This window comes from Schistocerca americana, chromosome 2 (assembly GCF_021461395.2).
Source record: "Schistocerca americana isolate TAMUIC-IGC-003095 chromosome 2, iqSchAmer2.1, whole genome shotgun sequence".
NCBI classification, from domain to species: Eukaryota; Metazoa; Arthropoda; class Insecta; order Orthoptera; family Acrididae; genus Schistocerca; species Schistocerca americana.
The window spans coordinates 974,920,334-974,945,227 of NC_060120.1; positions in this window are offsets into that span (position 1 = coordinate 974,920,334).

Sequence of the window (24,894 nt, forward strand, 5' to 3'; positions counted from 1 at the left end):
GCTGATATTTTCCGTTGTCGTACCGTTGGTAGGGCGGAAGGGAATTACTAGGTTGTTGGTCGGTCCTTCAGCCGTCCCTGGGTCGGGTTGCCATCCGATTATATAACCTTACTCTTGGCTGCCTGTCTCACCTCACCTTACGTTAGAGCCACCTCCTCAGGCCGACCCTCGAAGCACTTCTGAGCACCACTGTTCTGTTGGTGTAGATTGTGATTTTCATTTTAGTCTGATGTACTGTGTGAGGTCTTCAGCCGTCTATTAATTTAGTTTGTTTTAATTTTAAATAATGTTTTCAGCCGACTTAAATTAACAATTTCAATTTGATTTGTTTAGTAACTAAAATTTTGAAAGTTTGTTCTATCGGGAATTCTTGTTATCCAGGCCCTAAGTCCTGAGTTGTTCAATGTCCAGAGCATGTCCTTCAACCGAGTTTTTACATGAAATGTTTTTAAGATAAGACCTTGAGCCATCTTAACCTGAAATTTTGAAAACTGATTTCTTTAAAACTAATTTTTTTTAAATTTCCTCTGTGGTGTCACCGCCAGACACCACACTTGCTAGGTGGTAGCTTTTAAATCGGCCGCGGTCCGGTAGTATACGTCGGACCCGCGTGTCGCCACTATCAGTGATTGCAGACCGAGCGCCGCCACACGGCAGGTCTAGAGAGACTTAATAGCACTCGCTCCAGTTGTACGGACGACTTAGCTAGCGATGCAACACTGACGAAGCCTCGTTTATTTGCAGAGAAGATAGATAGAATAGCCTTCAGCTAAGTCAATGGCTACGACCTAGCAAGGCGCCATTTATCCTTTGCTATGTATGTAATGAAGCATGTACAGTAACAAGACCAATGTTCACCAATTGTGGATTAAAGTTAAGTATTCCAGAAGCTACGTACTTTTCTTTATAGCATTCATTACGTATCCTGTTTCAGACATCACGCCAGCCTGCGTGAGTTTAAGCGCGTGACTTTCGGTTACCCGTCACTGTGGACTGGCTGTCTTGTCAGTCCACAACATCGTCTATCTGAAATTCTTGTTATCCAGGCCCTAAACCCTGAGTTGTTCATTGTCTTGTCTGTGGCCTTCAGCCAAGTATTTACGTGAAATACTTTTTTTTTTTTTAAATAAGGCCTTCAGCTGCGTGTATTCTTTAAAGCAATTTTTATTACTTGTGTTCATGCCTTCAGCCGTTCTTGTTTTGGGCGTGGTTTTGGGCCTTCAGCCCAAGAGGTATCGCAAGTTTTCTTTACTAGGCCTTCAGCTGTATTGTTTTAGTTTGATCTTTTTAAGGCAATGTGAAATTAAGTAGTTCTTAGGAAAATATTGTTTGTGTGTTTTGTGCAACTAACAGTAACTGACTATGGCCTCCCTCCACAACTATTAACCTGATCCGCTCTATCCTGCGAAACCAGATTTCAATCTGCTGGCAAAATGTCTGCCATACATGAGATAGCTTCGTTCACTGGAGTCATGGTAAATAACGACACATCAAAACTAACAAGGATATCACCTTGGCCGACGTGCATTTCTTTTAATTTATCGATGATGTGATATGATTTTTTTAACAAGACTATAAGTTCCATCAACATAAAGTTGCAGCAGTGAGGCAAGGTGTGTAGCTAACTCATGGGTTGGAGACCCTATATCACTCGCAATAGGCTTCAAAGGAATCTATGGCTTGTGCATCCTGGCTAGTCCACAGAGCCTAGACAGGTACGAGTCGATGTTTATTCTTCCTTTCATACTGTATTAGAAATTGAAATATAATTTCATTGTATGTTAATGTATAATTTCATTGTGTGTTAACGTTCTTTGTGTTGCAGTTGTAATGGCGTATAGTGATTTTTTTTGTATGTGAGTAATGTGATATGAAAGTCTATCGTACGTTGTTTTTCTGATATCCTGTAACGGGTACAACAGTTATCGGAGTATGTTCTTTATGTTACACTGAACGCAGCATGACTGACTGAAATCTCACATTCTGAAAATGAAGGAAATTCGCGAAGTGGAAATTGCGCTGCTGCTGATATTGCGAAACACGTATCAGCCTGAGGCGGACGGGCGCGGTGCGTAAACCAACGTACGCGCCTCCGACACACCCACTGCTGTCTCCTGCAGCGACGCCTTGTCAAAGCAGTTACGGCGTCGAGGTTACGCGCTGAATTCTGCTGCTGACGCTACTGCGTTCTGTCCGCTAATGGAAGCTGCGAGATTATAGTACGTGTATCGGCTAAGGCTAACCTCCAGCACTGCAATTATGGACAAGTCTCACTGGAAATCGGATTCTGTCTTGCTAGCGTTCGCCTTTATTAATGCTGCGATACCAATGGGCTAGTGCCGTTTCTGAGTCAGACAATCATTCGAACGTGTCCACATATGCCCACCTGTTTCACTGAAAAAGGAAACTCAAAGAAATTCCGTTCCCTGTACCGTCGGGTAGGATCGTACTCCTGCGGATGGAAGTGAACAGGTGGGGCAAAACAGTCACAACACTGGGAGGAGCTCAGATTCGATAATTGACATACAGATGGTGTAAAAAAGCTTCATTACATATTACGTAGCTGTATCTTCACCTTTGGGTGAAACTTAACTGAAGCGTCGAGAACTGAAAGCTTATCTTAGAACCAGTTGTAAATTGCGGGTTCATTTGGTTTGCCAGTAGGTTTATGATAAGGCAGAGACACAGATTTGTATTTTGTGTAGAGTGGAGTGAAGTGGTTGCTATACTGAAGTATACCGAAAGCCAAAAGAAAAAAAAAAAAAAAAAAAAACATTGGCTCAACAGCCACACAGTGTGACAAGGTAACTGATAATCACAATTTAAAACATACTGCATAGGCACAGTTCTGGAAAACTTTCCAGAATTAATTAGAAGGTGTCATATAATCAGTTCTACTCTAATGTTTATTGAGTGTGCACTGTCCAATTATATATTCAGTATTTGTCTTCTTTGACCATCAAACATTAATTTAAGCTCCGGACCCTCAAAACATTTAACTACAAATATGAAAGATTTCAGTATAAACTAAAATGCGTTAATATAAATAATTTACTGATAAAGTCCGTCACCATTTTAGCGGCTCAGTATTTCCAACCTTTTAAAATAACAAAAATTTTAAAGCTAAAAATCATAATTTGAGGAAATTAATTAAATAAGATACCTATCTTTGAAAACATATATAGTTGCTTTTTGATAATTGTTACGCTTTTCTTCCTACATACAACATCACCTCAACTGTTTCTGTGGCTACATATAATATTTTACATCTTCCTTATATTTATTATTATTATTATTATTATTATTATTATAACGATTGTTCCCCTTTAGGAGAGCGATTGAACTTGAATTCATAATTTCATCTTCGGATGTTTTTCTTCTTTGCTTTCCAAAACCTCCTCATCCTCTCAGAATGCTCCTTCTTCCGTTCCTCTGTCCATTTTTTACCAGGCTGACGCGATGTTCTTTCCCCAAACTTCACACTTGTGAATTTATGCCGGCATTCGGTGCGATCTTCGAGATTTTTTATGTTGATCTGCTGTAGATCCCTCTGGACTTCTTTCAGCCATTCCGTGCCACATTTACTCCTTGTTATAATATTGAATAATTTCTTTGCTGTTCTGGAGTCTTCCATCCTGTAGATGTGTATAAAATTTGACTCGGCGCTTTCTGATTTCATCTGATACTATGTTGATCTTTCTATAGAGCTCGTTTTGTGGTCTCTTCATCCAAATGCCATTTTTGTTGATTGGACCGTAAATCTTCCTGAGAATTTTTCTTTCGTGCTTTTCTATTTCCTTAATTTTAGAATGACCATCAATCACCATTGTTTCAGCTGCATAGATTGCTTCTGGAAGAATCACTGTTGTATAGTGCCTTAATTGTGCGTCTGTCGAAATGCACTTCTTGTTGTAATGCGTCCATGTTAGCTTGTAGGCTTTCTGGAGCTTGGTGATTCTTTGTTCATTGGCAATTCGGTTTAATCCTGAGGACTGTATAGTTTCACATCCTCCTTATATATATACATATTGGTGTTTTGCCCTTAAAGAGAGCATTTGGACTTAACTACATGGCCAGTTCCTTTTTCTGCTTTCCTTGGTGCCCAAACTTCGGCCATTCGCTCGCTGTGTTTCTGTTTCCGGTCCTCTGTCCATGCTTCTTGTCGGCTTCGTGTCTTCGGCTTCATCTTGATTGCCTTTTTGGTTGCCCATATTTCTTTCATCTTCCGGCTGTGATCTTGCTTGCGCTCTTCGGTCCATTTTACACCTGTTCGTTTGTCACATTGTATCTCATGTAGTTTACTTTCCTTAATGATGTTTCTGAATTTTATTCTGTCGTTTATTGTGTCAGCTGTTATGGTGAGTTGGTTCAGGTCGTTTTTTTACCTCTGCCACCCATTTGTTTTTTCTAGTGGTTACCCAGTCAAAGATCTGTTTGGTCAGTCTGTGTGATGGCATTCTGTATAGGTGTCCATAGAGCTGTAGTCTGCGTTTTCAAATCTTTTCTGTGATTGAAACTTCCTGGCAGATTAAAACTGTGTGCCGTACCGAGACTCGAACTCGGGACCTATGCCCTTCGCGGGCAAGTGCTCTAACAACTGAGCTACCCAAGCACGACTCACGCCCCGTCCTCACAGCTTTACTTCTGCCAGTACCTCGTCTCCTACCTTCCAAACTTTACAGAAGCTCTCCTGCGAACACAGTTTATGAGCACAAAGAACCTCTCATCTCTGAACACAAAGTATGGCACGATTTACAAAACGGCAAACTTCAAATACCTCGGTGAAACACTACAAATGAGTGGACCTAACAGAGACTCAAACGAAGAAAGGAAAACTAAACTGGACAAGGCATACAAAGTAGTGTGCAATCATTACAACAAGAAGTTGTGATTGTCTCCGTATGTTTGTATAGTTCCTCTGTAGGTTTCTTGATCCATATTCCATTGTTAGTTGCACCAAATACTTTCCTAAGTAATTTCCGTTCTACTTTTTCTAGTTGTCTGATACGTGTATGCCCCAGGATTAGTGTGGTCTCTGCTGCATATAGTGCCTCGTGGAGCACTACCGTGTCGTAGTGGCGTAATTTGGCTTGTTGTGAGATAAACTTCTTGGTGTAATGATTCCACACTACTTTGTATGCCTTGTCCAGTTTAGTTTTCCTTTCTTCGTTTGAGTCTCTGTTATGTCCACTCATTTGTAGCGTTTCACCGAGGTGTTTGAAGTTTGCCGTTTTGTAAATCGTGCCATACTTTGTGTTCAGAGATGAGAGTTTCTTTGTGCTCATAAACTGTGTAAGTAGGCTGTTCAGGTTTTTATATTGGTAGCGCCACGTAGCGCTCTGTGTGAAAATCACTGGCTGTGCTGTGTGCAGTCTGTGGCTGGTTTGCATTGTTGTTGGCTATTGTAGTGTTGGGCAGCTGGATGTGAACAGCGCGTAGCGTTCAGTGTTGCCAATTTAGCGACTTTGTCGCTAGAAATGGCGACTTTTGCCTTCGTCTTAGCGACAAAAGAAAACTTTTTAGCGACAAAAATTATTTAGCGCCTAATCTGGCGACTTTTGGAGTACTGACGACTTTTGAAGCACAAATCAAAACTTTTTTGGGCCAGTATTTTCATTAACAAAACTAAGATTTTAACGATAAAATGGGTACTACACTGACTTTGTTCTAGATTTACTAAGTTAAATTAAATTCTTAGCATATCATGTAGTACTGTTTAGCATTTAGTAAACCTGAATGTGGGAATTGCCTAAAGAGTAAGAAAACCTTGACTATAGAACAATTCATTATTCATTACCCACTAGCCTGTTATCGTCGATAGCGTATCGATCTATAATTCTTCAATTTTTGAACTCCCTTTATTTTTCGAATTGACAAAAAGCATACGTAATATTGAGTACAATAAAATACATTTCTGTCCAGTAACCTCTAATTTTTCGAAATGTTAACTCGCAGTCAAATTATTACCACATGCACAGTGGTAACGTAAGAATAATTCGGTGGGGGTATCTCAGACATTATTACGTTTTAAACAATGAACAATAGGACTGATATCGAGTTACCAAGTGAAAAGATTGTTTCCTGACCTCTAGTCCGCCTGAATTTTAATGTATTTTCAGTGATTATAAATTGGTGAAACTTATGTTGTGGTGGCTTACATTACGGATTTATCGCAGAAGAAGAAGCAGTACGCTCAAAAATATCGGGATGCGTGGGAAGCAGAACCTCAATTCAATGGGTGGCTGAAACCAGTCGTTGTAGACTTATCCAAAGCAAGATGTCAAGTATGTGCAACAGAGTTTTACGCTAAATTGTGTGATATTAGAAAGCATTCGAGAACTATTAAGCATAAACAAAAAATAGATTTAAAAAGAAACACAAACCACCTTACCTGTGAAAATTGTTCCGAAAACTACAGTTAGAATAGCAAGCAGAGCGGAAGGCGGCGTTTATTTATTGCTGAAAATTGTTCTATTTTAGCTGTAGATCATTTAGGAATACTGTGCAAGAAGGTGTTTTCCGGTGATGAGGGCGCTAAAAACATGCAATTACATCGTACAAAGTGCACTAACAGTATAACTTAAGTTTTGGCTCCATATTTTACACAATTATTGGTTGAAGATATAGGTAACCAAAAATACAGTGTACTAATAGATGAATCCACAGATGTATCAATATCTAAAATTCTAGGTATCGTTATACGGTACTATAGTGTAAACAACCAAACCATTAGATCAGCATTTCTCAAACTCGCTGTAGTAGAAACTGCAGATGCAAGAAATGTGGTTGCTGTTCCTGTGAATTCTTTGAAAGATCTCAAACTTGCAATCGCTAATATAGTAGGAATTGGCACAGATAATGCTTCTGCAATGGTTGGAATAAACAATGGGCTTTTCGAACAACTCAAGAGAGAATATGGTTTGAAGCATTTTGTATTGATCCGTTGCATTTGTCACTCTTCAGCTTGCAGTTTCGCACGCCTTAGTGAATACCATACCTAGAAACATAGTTTCTTGTACGGGAAACCTACAATTGGTTCTCCATTTCACCCAAAAGACAAGAGGAATATAAAAAGGTTTATGAGACAATAAATTGTGGAAAACAGCCATTAAAAATTTTGAAGGTCTGCGCAACATGTTGGCTTTCAATTGAACCAGCAATACCAAGAATTCTGGAGCAGTGGGAAGAACTAAAGCTACATTTATCACTTGCCATGGTTCAAGACAATTGTTACACTGCCGATCTTTTGTACAAGATGTATTGTGACGACTCAAATCATCTTTACATGATTTACCTTAAACATGCTTTAAAAGACGTACAAATAGCATAAAAGAAATTCAACAAAGACTGCCAAGTAACGTTACGATCCTGGAAAAAATGTAAATGCTGAATGTTGAAGAAACACTAAAAGTGAATAAAAATAATGCTGTAGCGGATGAAGCCAAAGAATTGGGTTTTAGTGGCGATTTCATAGACGGTATGCTGCAAGAATGGTGTAATATCAACTTCATTAGGTGGAATAACACTACTAACACTATTCGATTTTGGAGTGAGGTTGTGCAATACAAAAATGCCGCAGGGGAGAATCCTTTTTCTTTGATTTCACAGCTATGCCTACCGCATTCAAATGCAGAAGTGGAAAGAATATTCAGTTCTATGAACATTATAAAAACTAAACAACGTAACAGATTATCGTTAAAGACAATTAATGCTTTGATCATATTGAGAGACCAGCTGAAGAAACAAAATAAAGATTGTGCATCTTCTGACACACCGTCAGATGTATTGGAGCTTATTGGAACGAACAAAAGTTATTCTTTTGCGACGAAACCAGTCGAACTGCAACATCGTCTTTTGATCGACGTTCAACCCTCTACATGAACTAAAATTCTGTCAGAGCATGAAACAGAAGAGTCATTCGATCTTCTGAGTGACGACGATGAATAGCACACATACCGGTATGTATATATTTTGTAACCTAATTTGAGTTCTTGCTTTCTTTTGTTACAAATATAGTTGTATATTTCTAGTATATTTGACTAATGTTATTGAAACAACAATTTAGGTGTTGTGTCAATTATGATAACATGTTTAATTAAACGTTAGCGTATTTTATATGTATGTTGTTGCAAGCGATGCGTCATTTAATTAATATTTTATTACGCCCCCCCCCCCCCCCCCCCCACTGACTTATTGCACCATTCACAGCACGAAATTTTCAGCACACCCCTAGTAAAACCAGTTTTAGCGACTTTCTAGCGACTTTTGATATTGAATCTGGCGACATGGGTTTTTTTAGAGTTGGCAACACTGGTAGCGTTGCGCAGTTGGAGGTGAGCCGCCAGCAGTGGTGGATGTGGGGAGAGGGATGGCGGAGTTTTGAAATTTATAAGACTGGGTGTCATGAACTGCTGTATATATTATGACTATTAAGGTAAATATATTGTTTGTTCTCTATTAAAATCTTTCATGTGCTATCTATGCCTATCAGTAGTTAGTGCCTTCCGTAGTTTGAATCTTTTATTTAGCTGGCAGTAGTGGCGCTCGCTGTATTGCAGTAGCTCGAGTAACGAAGATTTTTGTGAGGTAAGTGATTTGTGAAAGGTATAGGTTAATGTTAGTCAGGGCCATTCTTTTGTAGGGATTTTTGAAAGTCAGATTGCGTTGCACTAAAAATATTGTGTGTCAGTTTAAGCACAGTCATGTACCTATTTTTCTAAGGGGACGTTCCATATGTCGACCCTTAGTCAAGGATACCTTACTGGAATCTTCTGATTTTTTCTTGTAGTTTGTGTAATTAGTGTAGCTTTTGTTTATTGCTAGCCCGTAATTGTAGAGAGAATCTCCTTTGTAGTTGCAGTCTTTCATTGTTGGACAGTAAAACAGTTGTGGCATGCATTTGCACCAAGTATTTCGCAGCTGCGCTTGCAATTAACTAGATTTTTTTTCAGTGCTATGTTAATGTGTTCTCTTATTTTTGCTCTTCAAATTTTGCTTTTCTGTGTTGTCGTGTGAAATATTGTGACAATAATGGCGTGTGAAAAACGTAACACTAGGCTCCAAAGTAAACTGAGAAATAATTGTGACGACGAGCGTAGCTTATCAGCACCACTGTGTAATGAATTAACAGACATTCAAAGTAGTAATTTGGTAATTGTGCATATGGAAATGGAGCGGGCGGCAAATAATGGTGTAGACAGTGAAACAATTAGTGAACAGGGAAGCATTGTCGATCGATCAGTCGGCAACAGCTCGCCTCAGGATTCCGAAATGACAGGACACAATATTGCAAATACTGTAGACTCAGGTTTTGGGTTCTCACCGTTTTCTCAAATGAGTTAAGACACATTTTCCGCTCGTCAAAATGTGAATGTTGCCGTTGCAAATTCACTGCCGAAAAGCACTGAAGAACATGTTTCAGACACCAGTGCATTGTTATTACAGTTAATGCAACAAATGGGACAAAGGCTACAAAAGTTAGACACAATGGAACAAAATCTTCAAACGTTAGACACAACGCTTGAACAAAATCAGAAACAAATGGGACAAAATCTTCAAAAGTTAGACGCAAAGGAACAAAATCTCCACACCACGCTTGAACAAACACGTGAAGATTTAACTACTGAGTTACATAAAATCGAATCGAAATGTCAAAAAGTCTGTAACGACCTAAAAACACAAATTTGTGAGCATTTCCAACCTATTTTTTCGCGTCATGAAAATGCATTACAGAATCACGAAGCAGCCATAAAGGAACTGCAAACTATCGTTCATGAAAATCACGACATCTTGCAAGTTAAAATTGACTCAGCTGCATCTACCGATTCGGTTATGCAGCTTGCAAAAACTCATGAAAACTTGAAAGACACAGTAGATACGATTTCAACACAAATGGACACTCTGAAACATGGTTCAGAAAAACACACAGAGGAAATAATTTCACTAACGGATAAAGTAGCCGAACTTTCCGATCAGTTCACTAACTTATCTACAAAGGTAGATAATGATCTGAATGACACAAGACCTGTAGCCTTCACGGACACTGAAGAGTATGAACAAATTAGAAAATTCAAACAAAATCAAAATCAAATCAATACACAGTATAAAAGAGAAATCTGGGAAGTACAAGATGAGTTGGCACAAGTAATACAAGAATTACATATTTCAGAGGACACTCGCGCTCCAGTACGGGAAGAGGGACATAGAAATACGGAACAACCACAAAATAATAACACAGGACAATTCCGAAATTATGAAAGAAATTGGCAAGGCGCATTGGATTTTGAGATGGAACCGCCGAAACGAAGTAATAATGAGCGATGTGCGACTCACCGACACCATTATTTTGACTATAAGTGTTCATTACTACACGTAAATTCAAAACATTTAAGAATTCTGACAACGACATTCATCCACAAGCATGGCTTCATCAATTCTCTCATTGTTTTCCTCCCAAATGGTCATTGGGGCACAGGTTAGAATTTATGTGTGGCTATTTAGAGAATGAACCAGCTGTAAGAATGCGATCGGTCATTCACGATTGCCACAGTGAAGGAGAATTTTACCATGCCTTCCTCTCAGCATATTGGTCTCAAGCTACACAAGACCGAGTAAAACATAGCATCATAATGATGAAACGTTTCGAACAATCTGAATTTTCCAGTCTTATGAAATATTTTGAAGACATGTTGCATAAGGATCAGTATCTTTCAAACCCATACAGCCCCTCAGACCTCATCCGCATTTTCTTAATCAAATTGCCTGAACATTTACGACATATTATTTTAGCAGGCGTTGCAAAGACGACATTGAAGCTTTTCAGGGACTCTTACAAGAATTAGAAATTGACACTGACAATCGTAGAACGCGAAAACAGGAACACAACAATTGCAGGTCACATCCGTCACAATTCTGCGATGAAAGAAATAATAACTGGACACAAGGCTATTCTTACAACGTAAATCGTGACCAAAACAGACACCATCCGTATGACAACCACTAGCAGCCTAATAGTTACAGAGAAAATTTGCAATTCCGTAGTAATGAATATGACAGAGACAATCATAGAAACAGACAATATGGCAACCAGAACTATTATTATCACGGGAGACAGAATAACTTAAGACGCAATGGACCACCGTGCAGTGATAGTTCAGGGAGACATTCTCCACCACTTAACTGACAAGAAAGAAACTACAGGAACTACCGACATGACTACAGACGGTATAATAGCAATGACAGACTTGAATTGCATCAGAACTGGCGAGCTTCAATCAGGGCAGGGCCTTCTCGTCAGGGTGAATTTGTTGAAGTGAGGTCTCCTAATCCCAATAATGACGTGCGCCAACAAAGAGACAGACAATGACTCGCGCCGCAGGCAGCCACGTGCGCCGGCTGGCTGGGATAAAAATAACATAGCTAACCTTGAGAAAAATTCCAGTATTCTTTACCAACGTATACCGCATGTTAATTACGTTCAAGTTGAAACTCTGAGTACTGTGAAGAGTAAAGGATTGCACCACATTTCACATGTAAAACCGTTTATTAAAAGATAATCTGTTTTTTAACTTAGTCTTTGCCATAAAACTTTTCACTTCACGCTACTAGTATAATTTGTCACACTGAGAAACTGTTAACATGCAACAATGTTTTGAAGTTAACTATCCAGCCTAGAATCTAGGGAACATTTAAACAGAAATTGCGAATGGATTGTTATAGTGAACAGACTTCACAGTGTTATTGTGTGTGTACATTCTTGCTTGTTAGTTGCACGATTACGTAATGACTATAAGGCTTACATACTTAAAAGACATATACTGGTACTGCTAATGAGATTTTAATGCGACATTTTGGTTTACTTGAAAATACATTCTGGATTTAAAGTACTTTCTGTGAGATACCAAAGGACACAGTGGTTAGTTTATGTGACAGCTACACGATTTTATCACGACGCTACTAATAAGTGACAATTTACAATGTTGTTTTTGCGTTGTATCTGTTTTATATCTGCACAGGTTTTCTGAATTCTTCTGGAAAGTAAAACATGTTTTAGTAGTAACTTTTGTGGTATAGGTACAATGAGACAGCCTTTTTCGTAGCACAACAATACGTTACATTATAGTACTTTCTTCATCACAGCAATAAGCGTAATAACTAAGATATCTATACGCAAAGCATTTCACTTTTGTTTATCATGAAGTAAGTACATCGACTTTTGCGGAACTTAGCTTTTTGAGGACGATAACCACGACACTTCCACAGAGATTATCTTACAACAAGATGCACAGTTTAGCGCTACAGTACACGTATTTGAGTGATTAATTTTGTACTTAAAACATTTATTTTTAAAGATATTTGAAGTACAATGATACAAAGGTTTTCCGTGATACACTTCATTCCATTGCTGTAATCTGTAATACCTGAGGGTATTATTCATTAATCCTCAGGGGGGTACATGTTTACTTTGTGTACCATGTGTTTGGCAAGCACAAGGAGCCCTAGCTAATATGGTATTTGCTTATACAACTTTACACATCGGTATCAAATTTCTCTAACACACAAATTACACACCTATCTGATCATTTAACTGAGAGATAAACATTTTTTTTACTACATTAGTGACACATGTTTACACAATTACACAGTTGGGTAACTTCACACTTATGAAATTGTATTTTGTCTGTACTTTGTGAGTACGTTTGAGGTAGATGACACTATTGAAATGAGCAGAGAATTTTTTTTTAGGTTTTGACATTATTGCAGAAAGCTACCCCTTTTTTGAGATTTGGCTGAGGTTTTATGATGTTATGATGACGATGTGTATTACGCTGTTGCGGTATGTTTATGATCAATAAGCTGATGCTATATGAGGAATTTGATTATGCTACGTATTTATTATGATGAAATATTGAAGAAGTGTCGACGAATATGTATATGTTTAATAAGGTAAGGAATAATGAGTAGTGGTTAGGGACTCTGACTTGTGAAAAAGTGTATTGGAAACCAAGAATCGTACTTTAAGAGCTATGAAATGTGTCTAAATGCGTGAATGTATCACAATGCCGACGAATATTTTTTGGACACTGTTATATTTATAGGATTTTGTTTGTACAGATTTGCAACGCAAATTCTTGAACTGTGAAATTTTTATATGAGACTGTCACAGTACTGCAAACTGGTGTCGTAAATATTTCAGTAAGAAAGCCAAGTGACCTTGAAGTAATGCATCTTGAACGGCCAGCTGTGTCAGACGCCCGGAGAAAAAGCCATTAGTGTGTGCCTCTTCAGAGGCACAGGTAAAAAAAAAAAAAAAAAAAAGAGGGAGGCCATTATCCTCGCTATTGACATTCCTTTGTAGAAAGCATCGTAAATATGACACCCTCAAACTTGAAAACATTATTACACTGTAGAGTTCTTAATTTATATTTACTGAAATGAAATCATGAGAAACATTTCATGTCTACTGTCTTGCTAGTTGAAAGATTGTTTACTGCATTATGAAATGCCATATGGCTAGTGAATGACGTTTCACGCCTTGCTTTGCCTATTTTGTTTAATATCTAGTTCCTAGCTGCACAGCAGCATTGGTTAAAATAAAATTTTATAGATGTACTAATATAAATATTTTATGCCTACAGATCCAGCAAAAAATAACTTTATGAGGGATGTACTCCAAAAAAATGAGGGATCACAAAAAGACATTTCCACTTCACAGGAATTGCATACATAATTTTGGTCAGTGACTTGGTAACTTGTCTGCTAGAGCAAGTTACAGTGATGCATCACTCTAGTGTTAAGATGTGACATAGATATTAGACATGGCCATCTTTACTGTAATATTTTTTCTGCTTGAGCTTTTTCATGATTAGATATAAGTTATTGCATTTGCTGCTGCTGTTTGCCAGGCATAGTGTTATTAAATTTCACTTTGTATTACTCTGTTAATCTATTTTTACTACTGATTTATTTTTCTTGTTTGCTGCACATTGCATTATATTAGTTGTAGTATTGCATTTGCTTTGCTAATTTATGCTGCTTGCTTTGCCATTTGTATTTTTTATCATTGCTGTTTGTGTTAATTGTTTTGTGCTGCTGCATTGCCTCGTTCCTTAGTTTAGCATCTGAGCTCAGTAGATTTAAGTTAGCTTAAGATGGGGTAGGCTATATGAGAGAACGAGTTGTGATGAATTGGAAGAAATGCATTGAGAAGCTATAAGTAAATGGTTTGGCCAAAAAAGTATTTTGAAAGAGGATATGAGCAAAAAAGTAGGGTTTAGGGACAATAGGTTTACGTAGGATTTTCTTGGAAATAAATGATGAGGTAAGATAATGGAAAATAAATATTGAGGTAGGAAATATGTGAACATATAAATACAGAAAGCATGCTTGGATAGGATTTTTTTGGTGGAAATAAATGTTGAAATAAGAAGAAAGATCTATGGAATGAAGTTTTAGGTTGGACTGCAGTTCCAAATGTTACACTGAAAACAAACCCTGCCCTTTCCTCTTGTGTTATTCTGCTATGTGTTTGTGTACTCTTGTATATTTGTGTTTTTCCTGTCTTTATGTGTTTAGCTGATATGAGTTACATTGTAGAATTTTTCTAATACTATCTTATTTACTCTGTAAAGATGTGTAGACATTATTTATCTGTTCTGTTTTGTTGCTCATATGTGAAGTTGATGTTTCAAAAGTTATTCTGATCTTTATGTATGTACTTATGTCATAATTCTTGTAACACTGATGTGCATGTTTATTTCTATTCTTTTGTAAGGCCTGTTTTACTACAAATGTTATCTGTACTATTATGTTCTTTAATGATGTATTTTGTACCTGTGTTATTGTATTCTTATGTTATAAAATTGTAATTGACACCAGTTCATCAAATTAAGTAACTTGTAAGTTACATTTCACTGCACATTTCACTGCACTTGGTCATAGTATATGGACAATATGTGAGAAGTAGGGACTGTTAGTATTTGCACGTGTGTTAAATAATTCAGCAAGGGACTGGATAACAGCATTGCTGGTTCTAAGGACAATTCCAAAAACTGTGTGAGTGCACAAGTGGTGGTTTATGGACTTGCTATATTCTCCGCAAGACTCTTCGATGGTCATTGTGCACCTGCACAGTTGCAGCAGATGGCTGCTGGCCATCTCTACAAGGACTACAGTGGGTCTACTCTGTGATGACCTACCTACCAATATTCTTCAAAACTTCGACTGGCTCTGCAGTGGGTTTGCTTTGTTGTGGCCCATTACCTGTCTCCATGTTAAGAGTCAGCACTGTCTTTCCGTTGGAAGGACAACACTACTTCTTCAAGACTGCATGGAAATTCACTACTTCCGTGTGCATTTTCTTTTACTGCTCAGACTTTGAGAAAAACACTGCAATTTTACTGTGATGAACGATCAGGACTGTATTTGGACTGTGAGAAAATTTTAGCTTTTGACCAACATTGCATCAATAAATGTGTGCATTTGATTTCTTTGTTATTGTAATTATCAAATCATTATTGGCCACTGCCCAAAACAATTTGTAAAATTTTTTGTGGGGAGCATGGGGGCTATGTAAGTAGGCTGTTCAGGTTTTTATATTGGTAACGCCATGTAGCGCTCTGTATGAAAATCACTGGCTGTGCCGTGTGCGGTCTGTGGCTGGTTTGCATTGTTGTTGGCTATTGTAGTGTTGGGCAGCTGGATGCGAACAGCGCATAGCGTTGCGAAGTTGGAGGTGAGCCGCCAGCAGTGGTGGATGTGGGTAGAGAGATGGCGGAGTTTTGAAATCTGTAAGACTGGATGTCATGAACTGCTATATATATTATGACTATTAAGGTAAATACATTGTTTGTTCTCTATTAAAATCTTTCATGTGCTATCTATGCCTATCAGTAGTTAGTGCCTTCCGTAGTTTGAATCTTTTATTTAGCTGGCAGTAGTGGCGCTCGCTGTATTGCAGTAGTTCGAGTAACGAAGATTTTTGTGAGGTAAGTGATTTGTGAAAGGTATAGGTTAATGTTAGTCAGGGCCATTCTTTTGTAGGGATTTTTGAAAATCAGATTGCGTTGCGCTAAAAATATTGTGTGTCAGTTGAAGCACAGTCATGTATAATTGTTCAAAGAGGACGTTCCAACTGTGTCTTTTCGTAAGACATCTGTAGTCCAGTTTTGGAAGCGATTTCGTGTAGTTTTTCAATAGCGTCTTTTGTTTCTTTTATACCTTTCGTGACAATCGCCAGATCGTCTGCAAAAGCCAGGCATTTAATCTGTAGGTTTCCGAAGGTTATCCCCTGTTGTGATGTTTCCCATTCTCTTATTACCTTATCTAACACCAGATTGAAAAGAAGAGGTGAGATGCCATCGCCTTGTCGGACACCTGTGCGGATTTCAAAGGGCTCTGATAATTCACCACAGAACTTTACTTTGGAGGTCGTGATGGTTAAAGTTTGCTCTATGATATTCCGTGTTTTGTTGTCTACTTTTCACACACACACACACACACACACATATATATATATATATATATATATATATATATATATAAGGCGTTGGTAAATGTTAAGTAGTTATTTGTTTGTAGCGGGTAAAATGTGATAAAAATTGTGGAACATTCAAAAGGAGGATATATATATCACATTTTACCCGCTACAAACAAATAACTACTTAACATTTACCAACGCCTTGGATGGGTCAGTTCCCAAATTACTCATGCCACCTCAGTTGGGACTCAATGTCAACTATCTGCGCATTGAAGTGTCATCGGATTAAAAGTTTTATAAATGAAAAAACCAGTTCCTCGAAACACCTTTCCTTATCCAAAAGTCTTTTGGTCAATTGTGTTCTCAAGAACCCATCTCGTTTCTAACAGAAAGATGTTCGTAAAACACATCCACGTGCTCTTCAACATCACCACTTCCTTTGGCAGGACTTGAACCCGGAACCCACTTTTCTATTGGCAGAAATTTCCAATAGTTCCAAAGGTCGACGTAACGTACATCAGTCCACTATAGTCGTCAGCTACTTCCCGTCTCCTTCATCCACGATGGCGGCACTCAATCCATGTACGTTTCTTGGAACACCGCAGCTCCGATGTCAACACCCTCACGGAATCAAACAGCCACCACTGTTCGGCGTGATTTTCGTCGAGGGTGCAGCACTGCAACTTCTTCAGCTCGAAGTATTGAACGTCAGAATCAAGGGGTTCAAGACACTGTGAGGGTGTCGCCCTGTGTGCTCGATCAAGGGGCACTACTCAGTCAGTTGAGTTTTTCTTGTAATCAACCGAAGTCTATTCGATGTGCCAGCTGGTAGTTTCCCATTTATCATGTGGCGTTCTGGTGTATTTTGCTCTGACATTTGTGTTTAGAACCATACCGGAATCAACTGCTACAAGACCTTCGTGAATCTGATGAAGAACAACGTGTGTAATGTTGTGAATTCATTCTGAGATTTGAGAGAGTAGGTAACAACTACTTTTCACGTTTGGTCTTCAGTGTAGAGTCTACGCTATATTTAATTCGAGAAGTGAACCGCCAAAGCTCAAGAATGTGGTGAGTAGATTAGCCTCGTACCATAGTCGAGAACGAGAGAGATTCTCCGGTGCGTCAAGAATTTTGCGTCGTGTGCCGAAAAAAATATAATGGCTTATTCTGTTTTGCGGAAAGAATGGATATCATCTACCAGGATTTGTTGGGAATTCTGGTTCCTCTTGCACTGGTAAAAGTAATCACGGAAGTGTGAATTCTAAGGCGTTACAGTGGAACGTGGAATCGCCAGTAAAGTGGAAACGCTGCTGACCCTGCCCTAAGCCCAAGGAATCCAGCAGACAATGGCTGAATGAGGGCGCATCCGACAGCGAAAACAAATGTGAACAGTTTTGATGCAATCCAAAAAATGAACAGAAATAGAACAGAATCTATAACGGTAAAGTAGTATTAATGGTTCAGTAATTGGTTATGGTTATTTTAATTATAATTTGGTAGTGGTAGATAATAATTTTACTACCAATATCTTTTTCTAAAATTAGCATTTTTTAAATATTTGTTAGTACCAGGGACAAATAATTAATCCTTACATTTATAACTATCCACAAAAATGTGACTGTATGGCCTGTATTAGCTTTCTCTATAATATGTGAGCCGTGCTGGCACCGGTTTATGCGTTACTGTTACGTTACTCTGCGTTTGCTTTCCTGCGGTTATTGCGGTTATGCCATGGTTCGTCCTCTTTCTATGTGTGGCAGCAGCGGTGTGTATCGGTATTCGCCCCTTGCACTATCGGTGGTCTGGTGCTTACGTTTCGTGCTAGCCGGTGTGCAGCAGCCGGTCGGTTGGTCTGGATCAGCCAGGAAACCTCCACGTGGCGCAGTGGCCCAGGCCTGAAGGCGGTCTCTACACAGTGTCGGAGTGTGTCGGGGCTGTTCCGATTGCTACAGGGTTCGTGGCTCACCGACCCAGGACATTAAAGTTGATTGGTGATTTAATTACCGAAGCCAGACTGTTCACAAAATTTTGAAGGTGGCAGGGGTAAAATACACTCCTGGAAATGGAAAAAAGAACACATTGACACCGGTGTGTCAGACCCACCATACTTGCTCCGGACACTGCGAGAGGGCTGTACAAGCAATGATCACACGCACGGCACAGCGGACACACCAGGAACTGCGGTGTTGGCCGTCGAATGGCGCTAGCTGCGCAGCATTTGTGCACCGCCGCCGTCAGTGTCAGCCAGTTTGCCGTGGCATACGGAGCTCCATCGCAGTCTTTAACACTGGTAGCATGCCGCGACAGCGTGGACGTGAACCGTATGTGCAGTTGACGGACTTTGAGCGAGGGCGTATAGTGGGCATGCGGGAGGCCGGGTGGACGTACCGCCGAATTGCTCAACACGTGGGGCGTGAGGTCTCCACAGTACATCGATGTTGTCGCCAGTGGTCGGCGGAAGGTGCACGTGCCCGTCGACCAGGGACCGGACCGCAGCGACGCACGGATGCACGCCAAGACCGTAGGATCCTACGCAGTGCCGTAGGGGACCGCACCGCCACTTCCCAGCAAATTAGGGACACTGTTGCTCCTAGGGTATCGGCGAGGACCATTCGCAACCGTCCCCATGAAGCTGGGCTACGGTCCCGCACACCGTTAGGCCGTCTTCCGCTCACGCCCCAACATCGTGCAGCCCGCCTCCAGTGGTGTCGCGACAGGCGTGAATGGAGGGACGAATGGAGACGTGTCGTCTTCAGCGATGAGAGTCGCTTCTGCCTTGGTGCCAATGATGGTCGTATGCGTGTTTGGCGCCGTGCAGGTGAGCGCCACAATCAGGACTGCATACGACCGAGGCACACAGGGCCAACACCCGGCATCATGGTGTGGGGAGCGATCTCCTACACTGGCCGTACACCACTGGTGATCGTCGAGGGGACACTGAATAGTGCACGGTACATCCAAACCGTCATCGAACCCATCGTTCTACCATTCCTAGACCGGCAAGGGAACTTGCTGTTCCAACAGGACAATGCACGTCCGCATGTATCCCGTGCCACCCAACGTGCTCTAGAAGGTGTAAGTCAACTACCCTGGCCAGCAAGATCTCCGGATCTGTCCCCCATTGAGCATGTTTGGGACTGGATGAAGCGTCGTCTCACGCGGTCTGCACGTCCAGCACGAACGCTGGTCCAACTGAGGCGGCAGGTGGAAATGGCATGGCAAGCCGTTCCACAGGACTACATCCAGCATCTCTACGATCGTCTCCATGGGAGAATAGCAGCCTGCATTGCTGCGAAAGGTGGATATACACTGTACTAGTACCGACATTGTGCATGCTCTGTTGCCTGTGTCTATGTGCCTGTGGTTCTGTCAGTGTGATCATGTGATGTATCTGACTCCAGGAATGTGTCAATAAAGTTTCCCCTTCCTGGGACAATGAATTCACGGTGTTCTTATTTCAATTTCCAGGAGTGTAGATGGAGCGAAATGCTATTTACAATTTGTATAGAAACCAAATAGCAGTTATAAGAGTTGAGGGACATGAAAGGGAAGCAGTGGCTGGGAAGGGAGTGAAACAGGGTTGTAGCCTCTCCCCGATGTTATTCAATCTGTATATTGAGCATGCAGTAAAGGAAACAAAAGAAAAGTTCGGAGTAGGTATTCAAATCCATGGAGAAGAAATAAAAACTTTGAGGTTCGCCGATGACATTGTAATTCTGTCAGAGACAGCCATGGACTTGGAAGAGCAGTTGAACGGAATGAATAGTGTCTTGAAGGGAGAATATAAGATGAAAATCAACAAAAGCAAAACGAGGATAATGGAATTTAGTCGAATTAAGTCGGGTGATGTTGAGGGTATTAGATTAGGAAATGAGACACTTAAAGTAGTAAAGGAGTTTCGGTATTTGGGGAGCAATATAACTGATGACGGTCGAAGTAGAGAGGATATAAAATGTAGACTGGCAATGGCAAGGAAAGCGTTTCTGAAGAAGAGAAATTTGTTAACATCGAGTATAGACTTAAGTGTCAGGAAGTCGTTTCTGAAAGTATTTGTATGGTGTGTAGCCATGTATGGAAGTGAAACATGGACGATAAATAGTTTAGATAAGAAGAGAATAGAAGCTTTTGAAATGTGGTGCTACAGAAGAATGCTGAAGATTAGATGGGTAGATCACATAACTAATGAGGTGTTGAATAGGATTGGGGAGAAGAGAAGTTTGTGGCACAACTTGACTAGAAGAAGGGATCGGTTGATAGGACATGTTCTGAGGCATCAAGGGATCACAAACTTAGTATTGGAGGGCAGCGTGGAGGGTAAAAATCGTAGACTGAGACCAAGAGATGAATACAGTAAGCAGATTCAGAAGGATGTAGGTTGCAGTAGGTACTGGGAGATGAAGAAGCTTGTACAGGATGGAGTAGCTTGGAGAGCCGCATCAAACCAGTCTCAGGACTGAAGGCAACAACAACAGCAACAACATGCATACTTGGTTGTGGGCGGCTACGCCTTTTACGTTTTGACTTTGGAGTTCCTTGTGCACTGGTCGGGTGGAAAATATGTCATCTTGTCGGTGGTTCCGTTGACTGTCTCTTGGTTGGGTGGCCGGCAGATTGGATATAGTTGAGCCGACTGCCTGTCTCCCCTAAGCGAACATTAAATTTCAAGTTCAGACCGACCCCCGGAAACTTCTGAGCGCCACTGGCTGTACTGACTTTTCTTATTGGTGTTTGATTCTGTATTTTAATGGCTTGTAGCCGATGGTTTGAATTTGTATGCTTTTAGTCGGGTTTCAAATAATGGGCCTTCAGCCGCTTTAAAATTTAAATTCCTTACTTGTTAAATCTTACATTGTTTGGGCCTTCAGCCTGTGTAAAATATTGTTTAAAGATAAAGTTTTGGGCCTTTGGCGTAGTAAAAATTTTTAAGTACTCGGCCTTCAGCCGTTTTTAAATTAAGTTATTGTCTTTCAAGTATCAGAATGTGTGGGGCCTTCAGCCTAATTGAAGATAAGGCCTTCTGCCTTGTGGTTTTTTAATTAATTTTACCTGCAGAGTTAAATCATGGGTCTTCAGCCGTCTTTAAATTAAACTTGTTTACCTTTCAAGTGTTGGATTTGTTGGGCCTTCAGCCAAGTTACAGAACTTACTTAAGTGAGGACTTCTGCCTTCGAAATATTCTGTTTTTGAGTCTGAATTTTAAGTTAATCGCTTTCAGTTGTTTTTAAAATTTAAGTCGTAAGGCATACGATAGAGTGGCCTATTCAGCCGATAACTAAGTTGCAAAATTGTTGCTGTATTGTTTGGACAACTAAATAAAGTTATATGTGTTTGAGTGTAACTTACTGCCCCCTTTTGGCCCCTTTCTATAATTCCAACTACCTATTCTGTCCTGCGGATTTAGGCAGGGCGTCACAATATGCTGTAATGTGAAGAATATACAAATATATAAATAAATCTTCCCACATTGGGGAGGAGATGATGAAATTGTCATGTTTACAACACGATGGCGTACCATTGGACTAGTAGAGGTATGTAAGAGCATTTCTTGGTAATGAGTTGACTCAATGATGGATCGACAGTAATGGACATACGGATCTCGCATAGAATCACTGGCGTCCAATGTCGCCTCATGTCTCAGTGTGATTCTACTCGAAACTGTGTAACAAAGACTGCAATGCGTCTTTGCTATTAAACAATAATTTACCTTCTGTGTTGTATAAAATCACTTGCAGTCACTGCGGAAATGTGTATTTCGGGCAGACGAGCTTAACGGAACATCAAAGAATGTGGAAACCTGAACAGACAGATTTACACTTTGCGGAAAATATTTTAACTGAAAACCATCCAGACGTTTTACACGTCGTTAAGAAAGCATAAAGGTAACACAATTATAATCGCTTGTGACCAATGAACATATAGCACAGAATGAGAATTCAGTTTCAAATGACTATACAGAATTTCGTTTTCAGTGGTAAAGGGGTGGGGCTGAAGTTAGAGATTACAAGTCTCGTTGTCTCAGGTGTAACATGGTACCCCTTATCATATCACTGCATGTCCTTATCAGCGACGCTGAAATGAGATCGTCATGTGTCTCTGAACTGGTACAGCCATTCTACTCATTATTTATCAGTAACTACGGCACACTACAAAATCAGCTCTTCAGCCATTTAACCCCTGAATAAAGTAAAGCGAAAGGTACTAAACTGAAAGACCTTATCACAGACAAAGATCTTGAACAACCTAAGTTTACAGTATAAAACAAACTATATATTACTCATTTATAACATTAACATTGTATCAGAACTCAGTAATATTCGAGAGAAATGCCATTCTTCAAGAGATAACCACCCATTAAAATTTCTCTACCGAATATTAGCGCCTGACCTTGGGACACAATTCAAACAACAAATAATAATGCAGGGCGGTTATAATTAACCCTTCGCTATTTGAGAGGGTTCCCATGAAAAACGAGTCATCGTAGGACAATAAAAGCTTATGGAAAAATTTTTAAGGATATGCGGAAGCGAAATAACGAATAAACTATTGAAGAAAACACGTTTTAAAATCCACCTGAGAGGTTTCAGATCTCGTGATCTTGGTGTAGATTAGACAGTGATGCGGTTGGCTTTTCGGAGAAGCGACGGCCAGCTGCCCCACAAGTTGTCGAAGAAGATTTAAAAGAAATCCCATTCTTCATGAGATGGTCGTCCATTGAAGTTTCTCTTTGCAGTACTAGCAGCTGACCTTGGAACACAGCACAAATAAAAATAATAATACAGGGTGGTTATAATTAAACTTCCGCTGTTTGAGGGGGTTCCCACGAAAAAATAATGATCGCAGGACAATGGCACTTTGTGAAAACACTTATAGAGACAAGCTCAAGAGTAATAACGAGTAAACCATTGAAGGAAATACATTTTAAATTCCACATGAGAACTTTGAAATCTGGTGGTCTTGGTGGTAAATGGGCAATGATTCGGTTTTGCTCCTGGGAGAGGCCGACAGTCAGCTGCACCAAAAACTGCCGAAAAAGTTACAGTTGCCTTAGCCGAGAATGCTGGACGCAAAGTGCGATCTTCAAAAAGTGCACGAACTGTGTCACGACAGCTGAAAATTCCATGACCTGCCGTTCGAAAAGTGCTGCAAACAATTGTGAAATGGTAGCCGTATAAATTCCACGTTACTCACCAACTTTGGCCACGTGACGCAGACATTCGGGTAGACCTCCCTCTTACGTTTCTTCAAGGGGCAGAGTTGGTGACACGTGACCTTGGAACATTTTGTGGAGTGATGAAGCACACTTCACTCTCAATGGGTCAGTAAACACTCATACTGGGGATCGTCACCGTCGACGAATGTTCATGACGTTCCCACGCATAATAAACTCGCCACTGTGTGGGTTGGCTTCACGGTTCAGTTCATGATTTGTCCAATTATCTTTGAGGAACTCGGACACCAAAGATGAAAACCAAGCAGCGTGAACGGTACACGTTACTATGATTGGCTTTCGCCAATATGTGATCTCTGCTCTGTGGGAGAGTAGTGCTTTGGACTAAACTGTTTTGGTGCAATGTGGAGCTCCACGTCACATTGCCTGTGAGATCACTAGATTAGTCCGCTCCGTAGCACATTTAGAGAAAACCGAGTCATTAGATGATCGTTCCAAATTGCGTAACTACCAAGATCAAGAGTGTTGAACTTTGATTGTCCCACGATCTCTCGTATTTGATGCGAGTAGCAACTGTGTCGCTAGACTAAACAGCCGGGAAATTCACTGGAACGGTACCGCGTCGATCACAGCAAGATGTTATGGTTAAGCCAACGGAACTGTGGGACACAGTGTCAACTCATACATGGTTTTATTCGCAGACCAAAATTTGTTAGAACTCTTCACAGAGCAGTAATCTCTTAGGGTTCTTGGTTCATAAAGTACATGTTGTGTCGTATTACGACCTTCTTCCTAGGCGAGTTGTTCCAACAAAACGGTTATTCTGAAAAACATATAGATAATGCATTATGGTCAAAACGAGATCAGTCCAGAGCAGGAAATCAAGATGTTGAGGCGCTCAATGCATATTGCCACATTTTGTGGGTATGTCTTGAAGGAATCGAAGTATTCTCAAGACATGCTGCCACCTGAGAAACTGAGAAGTCTGCTATTTCTCTCCATGAAGATCATACTTTAAGAAACATATGAAAGTCGTACACTATGCAGACGTGTCGCATTGTGCAAGGAAGCTGTGTTGAACACCTATACACACGCCTGAGTCAAAGTGACAAAGCAGCAGTAGAGAAATCTTGTCTAAATAAAGTGCGTCCTATGTTTTATGAGAAAGAAAGAAATGTTATCCCCAGCGTTATTTTTCTGGGTCGTGTTTCATTAAGATAGCCATTCATATTCGACAGCAGATGTT